This window comes from Canis lupus, chromosome X (genome assembly GCF_048164855.1).
Source record: "Canis lupus baileyi chromosome X, mCanLup2.hap1, whole genome shotgun sequence".
Lineage (NCBI taxonomy): Eukaryota > Metazoa > Chordata > Mammalia > Carnivora > Canidae > Canis > Canis lupus.
Window position 1 is genome coordinate 92,872,504 of NC_132876.1, and position 18,068 is coordinate 92,890,571.

General features: G+C 38.2%; 1 pseudogene; it reads right to left on the minus strand.

Moving 5' to 3' along the window:
• Positions 1–10,388: 10,388 nt before the first annotated feature.
• LOC140628100 (S-adenosylmethionine decarboxylase proenzyme pseudogene) lies at positions 10,389–12,117 on the minus strand (annotated as a pseudogene).
• Positions 12,118–18,068: the final 5,951 nt, after the last annotated feature.

Here is an 18,068-nt window from a genome sequence, read left to right on the forward strand (position 1 = left end):
TATAAGTTTAAGGTATACAGCAAGATTTGACTTACATATATATCCTAAAATGATACCACTACGAGTTTAGTTAACATCCATCATCTCCTATAACTGCAAAAAAAAAAAAAAAAAAAGGAAAAACATTTTTCTCCTTGCAATGAGAACACTTAGGATTCACTCTTCTCAACAGCTTTCTTATATATCCTATAGCAGTGTTAGCTATAGTCATCATGTTGTACATTACATCCCTAGTACTTTCTTATCTTAGAACTGGAAGTTTATACCTTTTGACCTCCTTTATACAATCCCCACTCCCCTGTCCCCCTGCCTCTGGCAACCACAAATCTGATATCTTTTTTTTAGGAGTTTGGTTTTAGATTCCACATATAAATGAGATCATATAGTATTTGTTTTTCTCTGACTTAGATTATTTAGCATAAATGTTCCCAAAGTCCATCCCTGTTGTCACAAATGACAGGATTTCCCTTTTTTAAAAATTAAAAAAATATATTTTTATTTATTTTTTTTAGGATTTCCCGTTTTTATGACTGAATAATATTGTGTATTTATACCAAGTTTTCTTTATCCATTCATCCATAAATAGACATTTAGGATTTTTCCATATTTTAGCTATTATAAATAATGATGCCATGAACTTGGGTTTAGATATCTCTTCAAAATAGTATTTTCATTTCCTTCAGCTATATTCTCAGAAGTGGAATTGCTAATCATATTGTAGTTTTATTTTTAGTTTTTTGAGGAACTTCCATACTATATTCCACACTGGTTGTACCAATTTACATCCTACCAACAGAGAAGAAGGATTCCCTTCTCTATACATTATTGCCCGCATTTGTTATCTTGGTTAACTTTTCTCTTTTTGATGCTAGCCATTCTAACAGGGATGAGATGATATTTTGCTGTGGATTTGATTTGCATTTTCCTAATGATTAGTGATGATGAACATCTCTTTATGTAACTGCTGGTCATTCATATATCTTTTTTGGGAAAATGTCTAAAAGGACCTATTTAGGTCCTTTCCTAATTTTTAAGTTAGACCATGTTTTGTCTTGTGTACTGTTAGGTTGTATGAGTTATTTATATATTTTGGATATATATAACCCCTTATCAGGTATATGGTTTGCACATATTTTTTCCCATTCTACACATTTTCTGCTCATTTTGTTGATTTCTTAGTATTGCTGTGCAGAAGCTTTTTAGTTTGATATAGTCTCACTTGTTTATTTTTTGCTTTGATTATGTTTTAGGTGTTCTATACAAAAAGTTATTACTAAGGCCCATGTTAAGGAACTTTTTCCTATGTTTGCTTCTAGATTCTGGGCTTACATTTAAGTGTTTAATCTATTTCTCGTTAATTTTTGTGAGTGGTATAAAATAAGAGTCTAATTTCATTCTTTTTAAAAGTATAGTTGTCACACGTTGTTACATTAGTTTCAGGTGTACAACCTAGTGATTTGATAACTCTATACATGATGCTGTGCTCACCACAAGTGTAGCTACCATCTGTCACCATATAACACTATTACAATTACTATTGACTATATTCCCTATGCTGTGCCTTTTATTCCTGTGATTTATTCATTTCATAACTGGAATCCTGTATCACTCTCTCCACTTCATCCATGTTGCTCATTTCCCTACCCCTCTCCCCTCTGGCAACCATCAATTTGTGCTCTGTATTTATAGGTCTAATTCTGCTACTTGTATATTTATTTGTTTTTTAGATTCCACCTATAAGTGGAATCATATTGTTATTTGTCTTTTTTTAGTCTGACTTATTTCACTTAGATAATACCTCTTAGGTCCATCTGTGTTGTTGCAAATGGCAATATCTCATCCTTTTTCAAGGCTGAGCAATATTCCATTGTGTGTATATACCACTTCTTTTTTATCCATTCATCTATCAATGAACACCTGCTTCTGTATCTTGGCTATTGTAAACAATGCAACAGTAATCATAGGGGTGCAGATATTTTTTCAAATTAATGTGTTCATTTCCTTTGGGTAAGTACCCAATAGTGGAATGATTGGATCTTACGATATTTTGATTTTTAGTTTTTTGAGGAACCTCCATAACGTTTTCCACAGTGGCTATACCAGTTTACATTGCCACCAAGAGTGCATGAGGGTTCTCTTTTCTCCTCATCCTTGTCTTTTTAATTCTAGCCAGTCTGACAGGTATGAGGTGATATCTCATTGTGATTTTGATTTGCATTTCCCTGATCATTAGTGATGTTGAGCATTTTTTTCATTTGTTTGTTGGCCATCCATATGTCTTCTTTGAAAAAAAGTCTCTTCAGATCCTCTGCTCATTAAAAAAAAAAATCCATTTGACAGAGCACAAGCAGAAGAAAAGGAGAGGGAGAAGCAGGCTTCCCGCTGAGCAGAAAGCCCAATGTGGGGTTCAATCCCAGGACTCTGGGATCATCACATGAGCTGAAGGCAGAGACTTAACCAACTGAGCCACCCAGGCACCCCCTCTGCTCATTTTTAAATTAATTATTTAATTTGGTGTTGAGGGACGCCTGGGTGGCTCAGTGGTTGAGTGTCTGTCTGGCTCAGGTCGTGATCCTGGGGTCCTGGGATTAAGTCAGGCATCAGGCTCCCTGCTCCCTCTGCCTATGTCTCTGCCTCTCTCTCTGTGTCTCCCATGAATAAATAAATAAAATATTTAAAAAAATAAAATAAATAATTTGGCATTGATTTGTATATGTTCTTTATAGATTTTGGGTATTAACCCCTTATTGGATATATTATTTGAGAATATCTTCTCTCATTCAGTAGGTTGCTCTTTTGTTTTGTTGATGGTGGTGTCCTTTGCTGTGTGGAACGAAATATCATGTTTCCCTTGCCTTAATAAACCTATGTAGAAAAATGCTTCGATGTCAAAGAAATTACTGTTTTACTCTTCTAAGAGTTTTATGGTTTTAGGTCTGACATTTAGGTTGCTAATTCATTTTGCATTTATTTTTGTATATGGTGTCAGAAAGTGGTCCAGTTTCATTCTTTTGTGTGTAACTTCCTAGTTTTCCAGGCTCCGTTTATTGAAGAGAGTGTCTTTTTGCCATTGTATGTTCTTGCCTTCTTTGTCATAGATTAATTGACCATATGCCTGTGGGATTGTTTCTCTATCCTGTTCTATTGATCTGTGTGTCCATTTTTGTGCCAGAACCATGCCTTTTTGAGTATTACAGCTTGGTAGTGTATCTTGAAATCTGGGATCGTGATGCATCAACGTTTATTCTTGCTGAGGATTGCTTTGGTTATTTAGGGTCTTTTGCAGTTTTATATAAATTGTATATTATTCTAGTTCTGTAAAAAATGCTGTTGGTATTTTGATAGGGATTGCATTGAATCTATAGATTCCTTTGGGTACTATGGACATTTTAACAATGTTAATTCTTCCAGTCCATGAGCACAGTATACCTTCCCATTTATTTGCGTTGTCTTCAATTTCTTTAATCAGTATTTTATAGTCATTAGAGTACAGATCTTGCATCTCTTTGATTAAGTTTATTCCTAGGTATTTTATTCTTTTTGGTGCAATTGTAAATGGAATTATTTTCTCAATTTCTCTTCCTGAAACTTTGTCATTAGTATATAGAAATGCAATTGATTTCTCAGTGTTAGTTTTATATTCTGTACTTTACTGAACAAATTTATTCTTACCGTTTTTGAATGGAGTCTAGGTTTTTCTGTGTATGGTATGTCATCTGCAAATAGGGACAGTTTAATTTCTTCCTTTCCAGTATAAATGGCTTTTATTTCTTTTTCTTGCTTCATTGCTGTGGCTAGGACCGCCAGGACTACGTGGAATAAAAGTGGCAAGGGTGGACCTCCTTGTCTTGTTCCTGATCTTACAGGAAAAAATCTGTTTTTCACCATTGTGTATGCTGTTACCTGTGGGTTTTTCATATATGGCTTTTATTATGTTGAGGTACGTTCCCTCTAAACTCACTTGGTTTGAAGTTTTTATCATTAACAGATAATTCTGTCATGTGTCTTTTCTGCATCTCTTGAGAGTACTATATGATTGTTATTCTTTTTTTTTTTTTTTTAAACTTTTATTTATTTATGATAGGCACACAGTGAGAGAGAGAGGCAGAGACACAGGCAGAGGGAGAAGCAGGCTCCATGCACCGGGAGCCCGACGTGGGATTCGATCCCGGGTCTCCAGGACCGCGCCCTGGGCCAAAGGCAGGCGCCAAGCCGCTGCGCCACCCAGGGATCCCGATTGTTATTCTTTGTTTTGTTAATGTGGTGTATCATATTCATGGATTTGTGAATATGAAACCATCCTTATATCCCTGGAGTAAATCCCACTTGACTGTGGTGAATGATCCTTATTTATTTTATTTTATTTTTTTGGTGAATGATCCTTATATTGTTGAATACAGTTTACTAATATTTTGCTGAGAATTTTTGCATCTGTGTTCATCATGAATATTGACCTGTAAGTTTCTTTTTTTGTGGTGTCTTTGCTTTTGTTATCAGGGTAATGATGCTCCTATAGAATTTGGCTGGGGGCAGCCCGGGTGGCTCAGTGGTTTAGCGCCACCTTCAGCCCGGAGCAGGATCCTGGAGTCCCGGGATTGAGTCCCATATTGGGCTCCCTGCAGGGAGCGCCCTTCTCCCTCTGCCTCTCTCATTATCTCTCATGAATAAATAAAATCTTTAAAAAAATAATTTAGTTGGAAGCTTTCCCTCCTTTTCTGTTTTTGAAATATTTTGAGAAATGCAGATACTAACTAATTTTTAGATGTTTGGCAGAATTCACCTGTGAAGTCATCTGATTCTGGACTTTTTTGGGTAGATTTTTGATTATCAGTTCAATTTCATTACTAGTAATTGGTCTCTTCAGATTTTCTATGTCATCCTGATCTAATTTTTTAAGGTTGTATGATCCTAAAATATTATTTATTTCTTCTGGGTTGTCCACTTTTTTGGCATATAATTTTTCATAGTATTCTTTTATAATCCTTTGTATTTCTGTAGTGTCAGTTACATTTCCTTTTTTGTTTCTTTTTTGTTGAGGATTTTTGCATCTGTGTTCATCAGAGATATGGGCCTATGCTTCTCTCTCTTTTGTAGTATTTTATCTGCATTTAGTATCAGGGTAATACTAGCCTCATAGAATGAATTGAGAAGTTTTCTTTCCTTTTCTGTTATTTTGGAGTATTTTGAGGGGAATACATATTAACTCTTTAAATGTTTGGTGTAATTCATCTGTGAAACCATCTGGCCCTGGACTTTGGTTTGTTGGGATTTTTGATTACTGATTCAACTTCATTGCTGGTAATTGGTCCATTCAAATTTTCTATTTCTTCTTGTTTCAATTTTGGGAGGTTATATTTTTCTAGGAATTTATCCATTTCTTCTAGGTTGTCCAATTTTTGGCATATAATTTTTCATAATACTCTCACAATCTTTTCTATTTCTGTGGTGTTGGTTGTTATTTCTCCTCTTTCATTTCTGATTTTGTTTGAGTTCTCCCTTTCCCTCCCTCCCTCCTTCCCCTCTCCCTCTTCCTCTCCTTCTCTCTCTCTCCTTTGATGAATCTGGCTAGAGATCTGTCAATTTTGTTTATCTTTTCAAAGAACTGGGTCTTGGTTTTATTGATCTGTTCTATTGTTTTTTTAGGTTCTATATCATTTATCTTTGCTCTAATACTTATTATCCCTTCCTTCTGATGGTTTGGGGCTTTATTCTTTTTCTAGCTCCTTTCAGTATAAGATTAGGCTGTTTGAGATTTTTCTTGCTTCTTGAGGTAGGCTTGTATTGCTATGAACTTCCCTCTTAGAACCACTTTTGCTGCATCCCAAAGATTTTGGATCATTATTTTTTCATTTTCATTTGTTTCCATGTACTTTTTGGTTTCTTGGTTGACCCATACATTGTCTAGTAGCATATTATTTAATCTCCATGTATTTGTGCTCTTTCCTGACTCTTCCTTGCGGTTGATTTCTGGTTTCATAGCATTATGGTCAGAAAAGATGCATGGTATGACTTTGGTCTTTTTGAATTTGTTGAGACTTTTTTTGTGACCTAATATGTGGTCTGTTCTGGAGAATGTTCCATGTGTACTTGAAGAGAATGTGTATTTTACTGTTAGGATGGATGTTATGAATATAATTGTTAAATCCATCTCGTTTGGTGTGTCCTTCCAAGCCATGTTTCCTTGTTGATTTTCTGTTTGGATGGTCTGTCCATTGATATAAGTGGGGTGTTGAAGTCCCCTACTATTATTGTATTATTATGTATTTGGGTGCTCCCATATTGGGTGCATGAATATTTACAGTTTACCTTATACCTTCTTGTTGGATCGTACCCTTTATTATCATATATTGTCCTTCTTTGTCTCTTGTTAGTTTTTGTTTTATCCTTTTATTTATTTTTTAAGATTTTATTTATTTATTCATGAGAGACACAGAGAGAGAGGCAGAGACACGGGTAGAGGGAGAAATAGGCTCCATGCAGGAGCCTGACGTGGGACTTGATCCCGGGTCTCCAGGATCAGGCCCTGGGCTGAAGGTGGTGCCAAACCGCTGAGCCACCCAGGCTGCCCTATTTTTTTTTATTTTTTAAAAAGATTTTATTTATTTATTCATGAAAACACAGAGAAAGTGGGGTGGGGGTGGGGGGGTGGGCAGAGACACAGGCAGAGGGAGAAGCAGGCTCCATGCAGGAAGCCCGATGTGGGACTCGATTCTGAGGCGGCAGGATCATACCCTGGGCAGAAGACAGGTGCTTAACCACTAGGCTACCCAGGCATCCCCAGTTTTTGTTTTAAAGTCTATTTTGTGTGATAGAAGTATTGCTAGTCTGGCTTTCTTTTTGATATCCATTTGCATGATAAATGTTTCTTCTCACCCTCACTTTTAATCTGCAACTATCTTTAGGTGCCCATGTCTTTTGATTGGAGTGTTAGCCCATTTACATTGAAAGTAATTATTGATATATATGTACTTATTGCCATTTCATTACTTGTGGTGGTTTTTGTAGTTTTTCTTTTTTAAAAAAGATTTTATTTATTCATGAGAGAGACAGAGACAGAGACATAGGCAGAGGGAGAAGCAAGCTCCATGCAGGGAGCCCCATGTGAAACTCGATCATTAGACTCCAGGATCATGCCCTGAACCAAAGGCAGGTGCTAAACTGCTGAGACACCCAGGTGTCCCTGTAGTTTTTCTCTGATCATTTCTTCTACTCTCTTTCATGCTTTGTTGGCTTTCTTTAGAGATATACTTGAATTCCTTTCTCTTTATTCTTTGTATATGTATTAGTGGATTTTGATTTGTGTTTATCATTAGGTTTATATGTAACATCTGCATATAGCAGCCTATATTAAGTTATTGGTCACTTAAATTTAAACCTATGCTTTACTCCTTTCCTCTCCACATCTTAGGTATGTGGTATCATATTTTACATCTTTTTATTTTATGACTCCCTTGACTGATTTTTACATAAATATTTTTACTTCTTTTGTGTTTTTTACTTTTCATACTCTAACTTATTGTCTTCTTTTCCACTGAAGGAGTCCCCTGTAATGTTTCTTTCTTGCAGGGCTGGTTTAGTAGTCATGAACTCCTTTAGTTTATTTTAGTCTGAGAAACTCTCTCTCTCCTATTCTGAATTAGAGCCCTGCCGGATAGAGTATTCTTGGCTGCAAATGTTTCCCTTTTGGCACTTTTTTTTTTTAAATTAATTAATTTATTTATGATAGAGAGAGAGAGAGAGAGAGAGGCAGAGACATAGGCAGAGGGAGAAACAGGCTCCATGCACCGGGAGCCCGACGTGGGATTCGATCCCGGGTCTCCAGGATCGCACCCTGGGCCAAAGGCAGGCGCTAAACCACTGCGCCACCCAGGGATCCCCCTTTTGGCACTTTGAATACATCATGCCACTTTCTTCTGGCCTGCAAAGTTCCTGCTGAAAAATCTGCTGATATCCATGTGGGGTTTTCCTTATATGTAACTGTCTTCTTTTCTCTTGCTGGTTTCAAGTTGATTTCTTTATTACTACTTTTTGCCATTTTAATTACTATATGTCTTGGTATGGACCTCCTTGGATTGATTTTGTTGGGGGATCTCCGTGCCTCAGAGATCTATATTAGTATAGTTGCTTCCTTCCCAGATTAAGGAAGCTTTCTGCTATTATTTCTTCAAATAAATTTTCTGCTTTCTTTTCTCTCTTCTTCTTCTGGGATCCCTACAATGCAAATATTATTACACTTGATGGAGTCATTGAGTTCCTTAAGTCTATTGTCATTTTTGCATAATTCTCTTTTTTCCTCTCATTTGCTCCACTTGATTACTCCGTTTCTCCATTACTCTGTCTTTCAGGTCAGGAATTCATTCCTCTGCTTCCTCTACCCTGCTATTTATTTAATCGAGTGTATTTTTAATTTCATTTGTTGTGTTCTTCATCTCTAATTGGTTCTTTTTTTTCTTTGTTAAGGGTATCACTGATGTCTTCCACCTTTTCTCAATTCCAGTCAGTATCTTTATTACTTTAAATTCTCTATCAGGTTTATTACTTGTGTCTGTTTCACATAGGTCTCTTGCTGTGGTTTTTGTGCTGTTCTTTCATTTTTGACATTTCTGTCTCTTCATTTTATCTAACTCTCTGTGTCTGTTTCTCTGTGTTAGTAAAGTCAGCTACTTTCCCTGCTCTTGATGGCGATAGCCTTATGAAGAAGAGGTCCTGTAGTGTTCTGCAATGCAGTGTCCCCTGCTCCCCAGGACCTGCTGCTTCAAGGGTTGTCTCCTATGTTTGTTGGGTGTGCCCTGCTGTTGAGTACTGACCACTTTTTCCTTCAGTCCACTTGTCTGCAGAGGCTCTCTTTTCCTGTTGTGGGCAGGGTTTGGTCCTCAGCCTGGTGGGGTGCATTTTAACAAGGTGTGCACTGGTCTGCTTGCAAAATGAGACCTGCAGCCACTTTTGTTGCCAGTACTGATGTCCCGCAAAATGTGCAGGTTGGAAGATGAGGTTTTAGTGGGGTTTGTGCTAGTCTTCTGGAGGAGGACACCTGTAGCACTGAGACTGAGACAAGTGTCAGTGGGAAGGGTGGATGTGCCAAAGCTTTGGTGGGGGGACTTGGAGTAAGCAAGTTAGGTAGTGAGTGTTAGCACAGTGCTGGTTCCCACAGGTGGCTTGTGGATTTATACTGAGTTGTGGGGGACGGAAATGCATGTGTCATTTCCTTTGTTCCTAGAGGAGTCTCCCTGTGATCCTTGCCTGAGACCTGCCCTGAGGTAAGCAAATCACTCTCCCTCCCTTGTGCCCCAGGCATTTTTCAAAGTTCTTCTTCCATGCTGTATCTCTGTTAGCTGTTGTGCTACTCTTTAAGGGCAGTAACTCTGCTTTCTAATATCCTTCAGGCTCTCCCAGAGCTGAACCTACAGATTTTTAAAATTCAGGGCTTTAAGCCCTTCTGGTTGTAAGAACTCACAGATTCAGTCCCTCTGGCCTTCAAAGCCAAATGTTAAGGGGGATTCATCCTCCCCATGCAGGCTCCCTGGTGTCATAGTTTGTTTATTACTCTTCTCTCTGCAACTGGCTCCATCCCCATCATGGACAGCCATGGTCCTTTTTACTCCCAAACTGCATCTTCATTCTTCCTACCTTCTTCAATGTGGCTGCTTCTCTATCTTTTATTGTGGAGTTTGTTCTGCCAGTCTTTGAGTTTTATGAGTTATTTATGCTTATGTGAGTGTTATCTAGTTGTTTTTGTGGGATGAAGCAACCTTAGGGTCCTTCTACTCCACCATCTTCCCAGCCTCCTACTGTTTCATCAACGTCTTGCAGCCTTCAGTGTAGAGATCTTTTGTCTGCTTAAATTTATTCTTACATATTTGATTGATTTGATGCTATTGTAAACATGATCTTCTCTTTGTTTTTCAGATAATTGGTTGTTAGCATATGGAAACACTACTGTTTTTATGTGTTAAGTGTTTGTATCCTGCAACTTTGTTGATTATATTAAGCAGTTTTAGGGTGAGTCTTTAGGATTTTTGTACGGGTAAAAATTTTATCATCTGCAAATAGAGATGGTTTTACTTTTCCATTTCAAAGTCTCATGATTTTATTTCCTGCCTGATTGCACTGGCTAAAACTTCCAGTACTTTGTTGAATAGGAATGGTGAGTTGGCACTCTTGTCTTATTTATGATCTTAGAGGAAAGCTTTAAACATTTTAGCATTTAGTATGATGTTAGCTCTTGGTTTGTCATATATATCCTTTATTATGTTGAGGTAAATTCCTTCTGTACCCAATTTAGGAGTTTCATCATGAACAGATGTTGCATTTTGTCAGTTGTTCATTTTGCATGTATTGAGATGTTCACATAATTTTTTTCATTCTGTATCACACTGATTGATTGTATGTTTTTTTTTTAACAGTGTATTGCTTTATTGAGGGGGGGTTGGGAGGCAAGACACCATGGTGAGGAACAAAATCAAATAAAGGAAGTACAAGTACAGGAAGCAATAATGTTAAAATAGTAATACACAAAATGGATAACTGCAATCATTTTCTTAAGAGGACTTGACTTGTGGAAGATAAACTTTAATTGCTGTTGCAAAAAACATCTGTATGAAGTAGAAACTGGTTTCAGTAATATTAGTAGAGAATATGTTCTAGAAAGTGGAGGTAACTGGATGTAAAATCCTGGCAGCAATTTAATAGAACAGTCCCAGATGATTAGGCTGAGGCCAACACCTAATGAGGACGAAAGCCTTGTCTGGGGAATTTTGGATGATACCTGGAGAAATATTACACTGTGCATAAACCAAATTGAATTGTTTTCACAATTGTTGTAAAGTTTCATATAGTAAAAGGCTTTTTCTACATGCACTTCAATTTCACAGCAAGAGTGGCATAGGATACCTAAACACAGAAGAGAGCATTCATGCAAGATATCTAACTCCTTGATATAATAATGCATACAATTCAAAATGATTACACTATCAGTACATCTAGGGCTTTCTGCAGCTACAAGGTGGTGGTTATGGAAAGCATGGCCCCCGATATCAATATCTAAAAAGCAGCCACCACCTCCTTCTATGTGTGTTCTCTTTTTGCATTTTTTCTTCTTCATTTTTATTAATCAATTCTGCTGTTGTTGCTGCTTCTTAGCAAAACTGGTAAAAACAAAATTGTAATCATTGAACATAGCGCTCTGGCAATCCAGACGTTTAAAGCCTTCAATCTTCTGGGGTGAAGAAAGCACTGTGCGACATTTAGAACTCTGATTTACAAACAGGGTGGTTACAAATTTTCCTGGCTTGAAGACTTCAACAACTTTCCTGATCAGGTCATCATAGGAGGTCTGACTTAAGTTTGTTTCAAAGCTAACATAAGAAAATTCTGATTCTGGAGTGATTTGAATAGTCCAATAAGTTCCATTCGATTTCATTCCATTCATCGAATACCCACAAGGATTGAACAGTGTGGCATCAATGACAGAACCTGGTATCAGGTCACGAATTCCACTCTCACGAGTGACATCCTTTGCAGTAACACCATCTTTCATGTAGAACTGGTCCATAACTGCTGGGTCAAGCTCATTCATCAGAATTTCCAGGGTTTGATCTGGCTGACTGATTACCCGAGTCTCTGGGAAATACAAAGTATACAAGTACCAACAGTCAGAATTCATATGTCCCATACAATATGCTGCTCCATTTGGGGAAAATTGCATTAAGAAATTCTATTTCTTCCTGGAAATTCCGGTGTGGGTACCCTTGGTGAGAAGGCTTCATGAAAATCTTACGAGAATAAAAGAAGCTTTGAATTGAGTCAAACCCACTGTAATCCCTAGCAAGTTTCAACAGGGGAACCAGTGCTTTCAGCAAGAGGGTGGTACCACATGTCTTCAAAATGAAACGTCTCTTGGAGACCAACATGCTACTCTCACTGAGTACATAAGCTTCCTGCTTGTCAGTTTTTATCACACTTATGATTGAACATTGCACATCCTTCAGAAGTATGTCCCACTCAGATCTGGGGATGGTGTGAAGGTCTCCAGATCCTTGGTTGGCATAAGGCTGCTGCCTGGAGAACCACACCTCCAACAGCTTCTTGGTCCCTTCGAAAAAAATGTGCAGCTTCCATCACCATGAGACTATCCAACAACCAACAACTACAGAAAATCAACTAAAATTAAATTTCTTCTCCCGGGATCCCTGGGTGGCGCAGCGGTTTGGCGCCTGCCTTTGGCCCAGGGCGCGATCCTGGAGACCCGGGATCGAATCCCACGTCGGGCTCCCGGTGCATGGAGCCTGCTTCTCCCTCTGCCTGTGTCTCTGCCTCTCTCTCTCTCTCTCTCTCTCTGACTATCATAAATAAATAAAAAAAAAAATAAAAAAAAAATAAATTTCTTCTCCCGCCGCCACCGCCGCTGCCGATTGTTCCAGCTGTGTTACTAAAGTTCAGGTTCCTTTTTTTTTTCTATAATTTTATATTAACTTTTTTTTTTCTTTAAAAAAAAAAGGATTAATAAAATTTTCCCGGCTTTTTCTTTGTGTGTGTGTGTGTGTGTGTGCGCGCGAAAGTTGAACGTGAGTCTGTTGGAAATAGAGGCAGATACAGTTCAGTTTTTTTGTAGTCCGCTGTTTCCCCGTTAGAGAGAGTAGAGCGAGCGCTAGCTAATGTCGCCGGCCATACTGCGGAAGCCTGATGATTGTATGTTGAACCATCCCTGCATACCAGGGATGAATTCCACTTGATCATGGTGAATGATCTTTTTAATATTCTGCTGAATTTGGTTTGCTAGTATTTTACTGAGAATTTCACATCTGTATTTATTAGGAATATTGGACTGTAATTCTCTGGTAGTGTTCTTTTCTGGTTCTGGTATTAGAATAATAGTGGCCTCATAAAGTAAGTTTGGGAATGTTCCCTCTTCAATTTTTTTGGGAAGAGTTTGGGAGATATTAGCATTATTTCTTCTTTGAATGTCTGATAAAATTCAAATGTGAAGCTGTATGGTCCTGGGTTTTTTTTTCCTTTGGGAGATTTTTGATTACTGATCCAGTATTTTTACCTGTAATTGGTCTGTCCAGATTTTCTTTTACTTACTGATTCAGTCATTGCTAGGCTGTATGTTTGAAATAATTTTTCCATTTCTTCTGTGTTGTCCAGTTAATTGGTGTATACTAGTTCAAAGTAGCCTCTCATAATACTTTTTATTTCTGTGGTATAAATTATAATGTGTGCTTTTTATTTATAATGTTTTGTTGATTTGGGTTCTCTCTCTTTTTTACTTGGTTAGTCTAGCTAAAGATTTGCCAATTTTTTCTTTTCAAAGACACAACTCTTAGTTTGGTTAATGATATGTATTGTTTTTCTTAATTTCATTTATTTCTACTCTAATCTTTATTATTTCATTCTTTCTGTGTACTCTGGGCTCAGTATTTTCTTCTTTCATTCCTTAAGGTATAGAGTTAGGTTGTTTATTTGATATTCTTGTTTCTTAATGTACATGTTTATTGCTATAACTGCTTTTGATGCATCCTATAAGTTTTGGTATGTTATGTTTCCAATTTCTTTTGTCTCAAGGTACATTTTTCTTTTTCATTTAATTCTCCTTTGATCTACTTGTTGTTCAAGAGAGTAGTTTTTAACTTCCATGTGTTTGTGAATTTTCCAACTTTCCTCCTGTTACTTATTTCTAGTTTCATACCACTGTGGTCAGAGAAGATACTTGATATGATGTCAGTCTTTTTGAATTTGCTAACATTTGTTACGTCGCCTACCATATGGTGTATCCTAGAATGTTTCATGCTTGCTTGAGGAGAATGTGTATTCTGCTATTGTCAGATAAAATGTTTGGTATATATCTGTTAAGTCCACTTTGTATATGTTGTTACTCAAATCTGCTTTTTCCTTATTGACTCTCTGTCTGATGCATGGTTGAGAGTGGGGTACAAAATCCCCCAACTATTACTGTATTGCTGTTGATTTCACCTTTAAGTTCTTTTTCCTTCTCTCACTCTCAATATGTGTGTCTTTAAGGCTAATGTGAGTATCCTGTAAGCAACATCTCATTGGATCTTGTTTTTTAATCCATTTGGCCATTGTATGTCTTTTGATTGGAGCATATATTCCATTTACATTTAAAGTAATTATTGATTAGTATGTATTCACTATTATCATTTCTAAATTGTCTTCTAGCTGTTTTGTAGCTCCAGTGTTCCTTTTTTCATAACCTGCCATCTTTTGTGCATGTGTGTGTTTTGATGTCTTTTGACTTCAGTATAATTTTACTTTTTTATAATATTCTTTTATGTAATTACTACAGGTTTTTCCCTTGTGTAACCATGAGGCTTATATAAAATATGTTAAAATTATAATATCCTATTTTAAACTGCTAATAACTTTAATAGAGTTCATAAACTTACACTTTTATTTCTCTTCCCCCTCATATTTTAGGTTATTGATATTACAGATTATACATATTTTTATGTTGTGTAACTAATAACTCATTATAGTGGGGTGGGGTTTTTTTTGGTTATATTTGTTTTTTAACTTTTATACTAGAGGGACACTTGGGTGGCTCAGCAGTTGAGCCATCTGCCTTTGGCTCAGGGCGTGATCCCAGGGTCCTGGGATCGAGTCCCCCATCGGGCTCCCCACAGGGAGCCTGCTTCTCCCTCTGCCTGTGTCTCTGCCTCTCTCTCTGCGTCTCTCATGAATTAATAAATAAAATTTTTAAAAAACACCCTTTTAAATTAGAGTTATAAGTGAACTATGTGTCACCATTACCATGTGACAAAATTTGATTTTGACTGTATATTGACCATTACCTGTGAATTTTAACTCTACCTTCTTATGTTTTTATGATGTCAATTAGCATCCTTTTACTTCCAAAGAACTCCCTTTAGCATTTCTTTAAGGCAAGTCCTTTTTTTTTTATTACTTTTTTTATTGGAGTTCAATTTGCCAACATATAGCATATCAACCAGTGCTCATCCTGTCCAGTGCCCCCCTCAGTGCCCGTCACCCAGTCACCCCATCCCCCCGCCCACCTCCCCTTCCACTACCCCTTGTTTGTTTCCCAGAGTTAGGAGTCTCTCATGTTCTGTCACCCTCTCTGATATTTCCCACTCATTTTCTCTCCTTTCCCCTTTATTCCCTTTCACTATTTTTTATATTCCCCAAATGAATGAGACCATATAATGTTTGTCTTTCTCCGATTGACTCACTTCACTCAGCATGATACCCTCCAGTTCCATCCACGTCGAAGCAAATGGTGGGTATTCGTCATTTCTAATGACTGAGTAATATTCCATTGTATACATAGACCACATCTTTATCCACTGATATTTCAGTGGACACTGAGGCTCCTTCCACAGTTTGGCTATTGTGGACATTGCTGCTATAACAATGGGGTGCAGGTGTTCCGGCTTTTCACTGCATCTGTATCTTTGGGGTAAATCCCCAGGGTAAATTCCCCGGGAATAGAATTCTTAGTTGATAGTGTTTGTCTTTCAATATTTTCAATATATCGTCCCATTTTCTCCTGACTTAAAATGTTTCTGTTGAGGAATAGTTTCAATACAAGACTTTCTACTGATAGTTTCATGGGGTTCATTTTTTTAAAGATTTTATTTCTTTATTTGTGAGAGACACAGAGAGAGGCGGAGACACAGGCAGAGGGAGAAGCAGGCTCCATGCAGGGAGACTGATACGGGACCCGATCCGGGGACCCCAGGATCTCACTCTGGGCCAAAGGCAGACGCTAAACTGCTGAGCCACCTGGGCGTCCCTATGGGTTTTATTTGTTTAGAATTCTTTTACTGCTTTCAAAATTCTGTCTCTGACTTTTGACTATTTCATTATAGTGTGTCTCAGTTTAGCCCTGTTTGGGTTTAACCTATTTGGGAACCTTTGGGTCTCACATATCTGGATGTCCATTTATCTCTCCTGATTTGGGAAGTTTGAGCTATTGTTGCTTTAAAATAAATTTACTTTCTCTTTGTTTTTCTCTTCTCCTAAAATTTCCATAAAGCAGACATTGCTTCTTATGATTGTGTCCCCATAGGATCTGTCAGCCTGCTTAAGCCCTTTTTTTTCCCCCTTTTTTCATTTTTCTGCTCTGACTGGATAATTTGAATTGTCCTGCTTCTAGGTCACTGATTTTTTTTTTTCTTTCTTCTTCTGCATAGTTGAGTCTACTTTTGAAGTTCTCTATTGAATTCTTCAGTTCACTTGCCAGATTTCAGTTCTAGGATTTCTATTTTATTTTATGGTTTCTATTTCTTTGTTGAAATTGTCATTTTGTTCATGCATTATTTTCCTTATTTCATTTAGTTGTCTGTTCTTTTGGCTCACTAAACTACTTTAACATAATTATTCTGAATTCTTTTTGCAGTTCATAGATTTCCGTTTCTTGAGGGTTAGTTTTTGGAGCATTATTAGTTTCCTTTGGTGGTGTCATGTTTACCAGACTTTTTTGTGATTCTTGTTTTTTACATTGGTGTCTCTTCCTTTGAGTAAGTGATCTCCTCATCCAGAGTTCACAGGTTTGCTTTGGTAGGCAGTTCTTTACTAGTCCACTCAGTCTCAGTTTCTGGACATGTCTGCTGGTTATGTCCTTGGGAATGTTGGGTTGTTATCAGGGTCTGTTTTTGGAAGAGCCACTGCCCAAGTTCTGAGGTCATGGGGGCATGCCACTGGGTGAGGACAGTTAAATATGACTGTTGGCATAGTTTCCTGCACAAGTGAGGCAGTAGGATGGGTATGGGTTCTGCAGTTCCCTGGGTTCTCTGGTTAGGCTTACTAGACAGTTGGGACTGGGTTTTATACTCTGCAGTCGATAGGGCTATCAGTTAGTTTCTCTGTGCTGGTAGGGCAGCAGGATAGGCCCCAGGGTCTTTATACCTCATTGTCTGGGGTCTTGATCAAGCAAAACAATTCACCAAATTCCCTGGCTTGATGGGACCACTGGTTTTGCTGTGCAGATGGGGAGAACCAATGGATTGTGCTCTCTATTCATGTGCTGCTGTAGGCAGAGCTGCTATATGGTGTATGTAGCCTTCCATGTGCTGTAGTTGGGTCCCATTATTAGGCAGACTGAAAGCTATACTCAGCAAGGAGCATGGATATGAATTAGTTTTCCTGCCTGGACACAGCGGGAGAACCAGCTCCAAGACTGGTAGGCTCTTTGTGGTCTTGACTCAAGCCAACCTGCACCCAAAGTTCCCTAGCTAAATGGGGTCACTAGCTTTGCTCTGCCTGTCAGACTCTTTGCTTGGGTGTTGCTGGGCTATGCATCTTCCCAGTGTTCTTTTTTTTTTTTTTTTTAAAGATTTTATTTATTCATGATAGACATAGAGAGAGAGAGGGGCAGAGACACAGGCAGAGGGAGAAGCAGGCTCCATGCAGGGAGCCCGATGTGGGACTCGATCCTGGGTCTCTAGGATCAGGCCCTGGGCTGAAGGCGGTGCTAAACCACTGAGCCACCAGGGCTGCCCTTCCCAGTGTTCTTGTCAGCCTTTCTGGTTGGGTAGGGAGCTTCACTTGGCAATAGCTAAATAGGCAGTGGGGATTAAGGAGTGCACTTATGATAAGCACTGGATGATATAAGGAATTGTTGAATCACTATACTGTATACCCAAAACTAATATAACCCTGTATGTTAACTAACTGGAATTAAAACAAAAACTTAAAAAAAAAAATCATATGATTCAGTTTCCCTGCCTGAGCAGGGATATAGCATGTTCTGGGGCTGGCAAATATCTTTGAGAACCCAAGTAAGGCAGGACCTGCACCCTGCCAAGTTCTCTGATCGCATGATCAACTTGATTCTGCAGATGGGCAGATCCATTTGTTAAGATTACTACTTGGGTGCTGCAGGTTGGAACTTGGTCTGCCAAAATCCAAGTGCTGCTTGTTAAAAACCCCTACCCCCTTCTCTGTCAGATTCCTAAGTGTAAGCCCCACAGACTGTCCTCTAATCCCTGTGGGGCAAGACTGGAGTGGGGGCTCCCAAGAAATGACGTACACTGCTGGATTATCCAGATGTCTAACCTGGGCTATCTTGTCCCACTAGAGGAACTGGA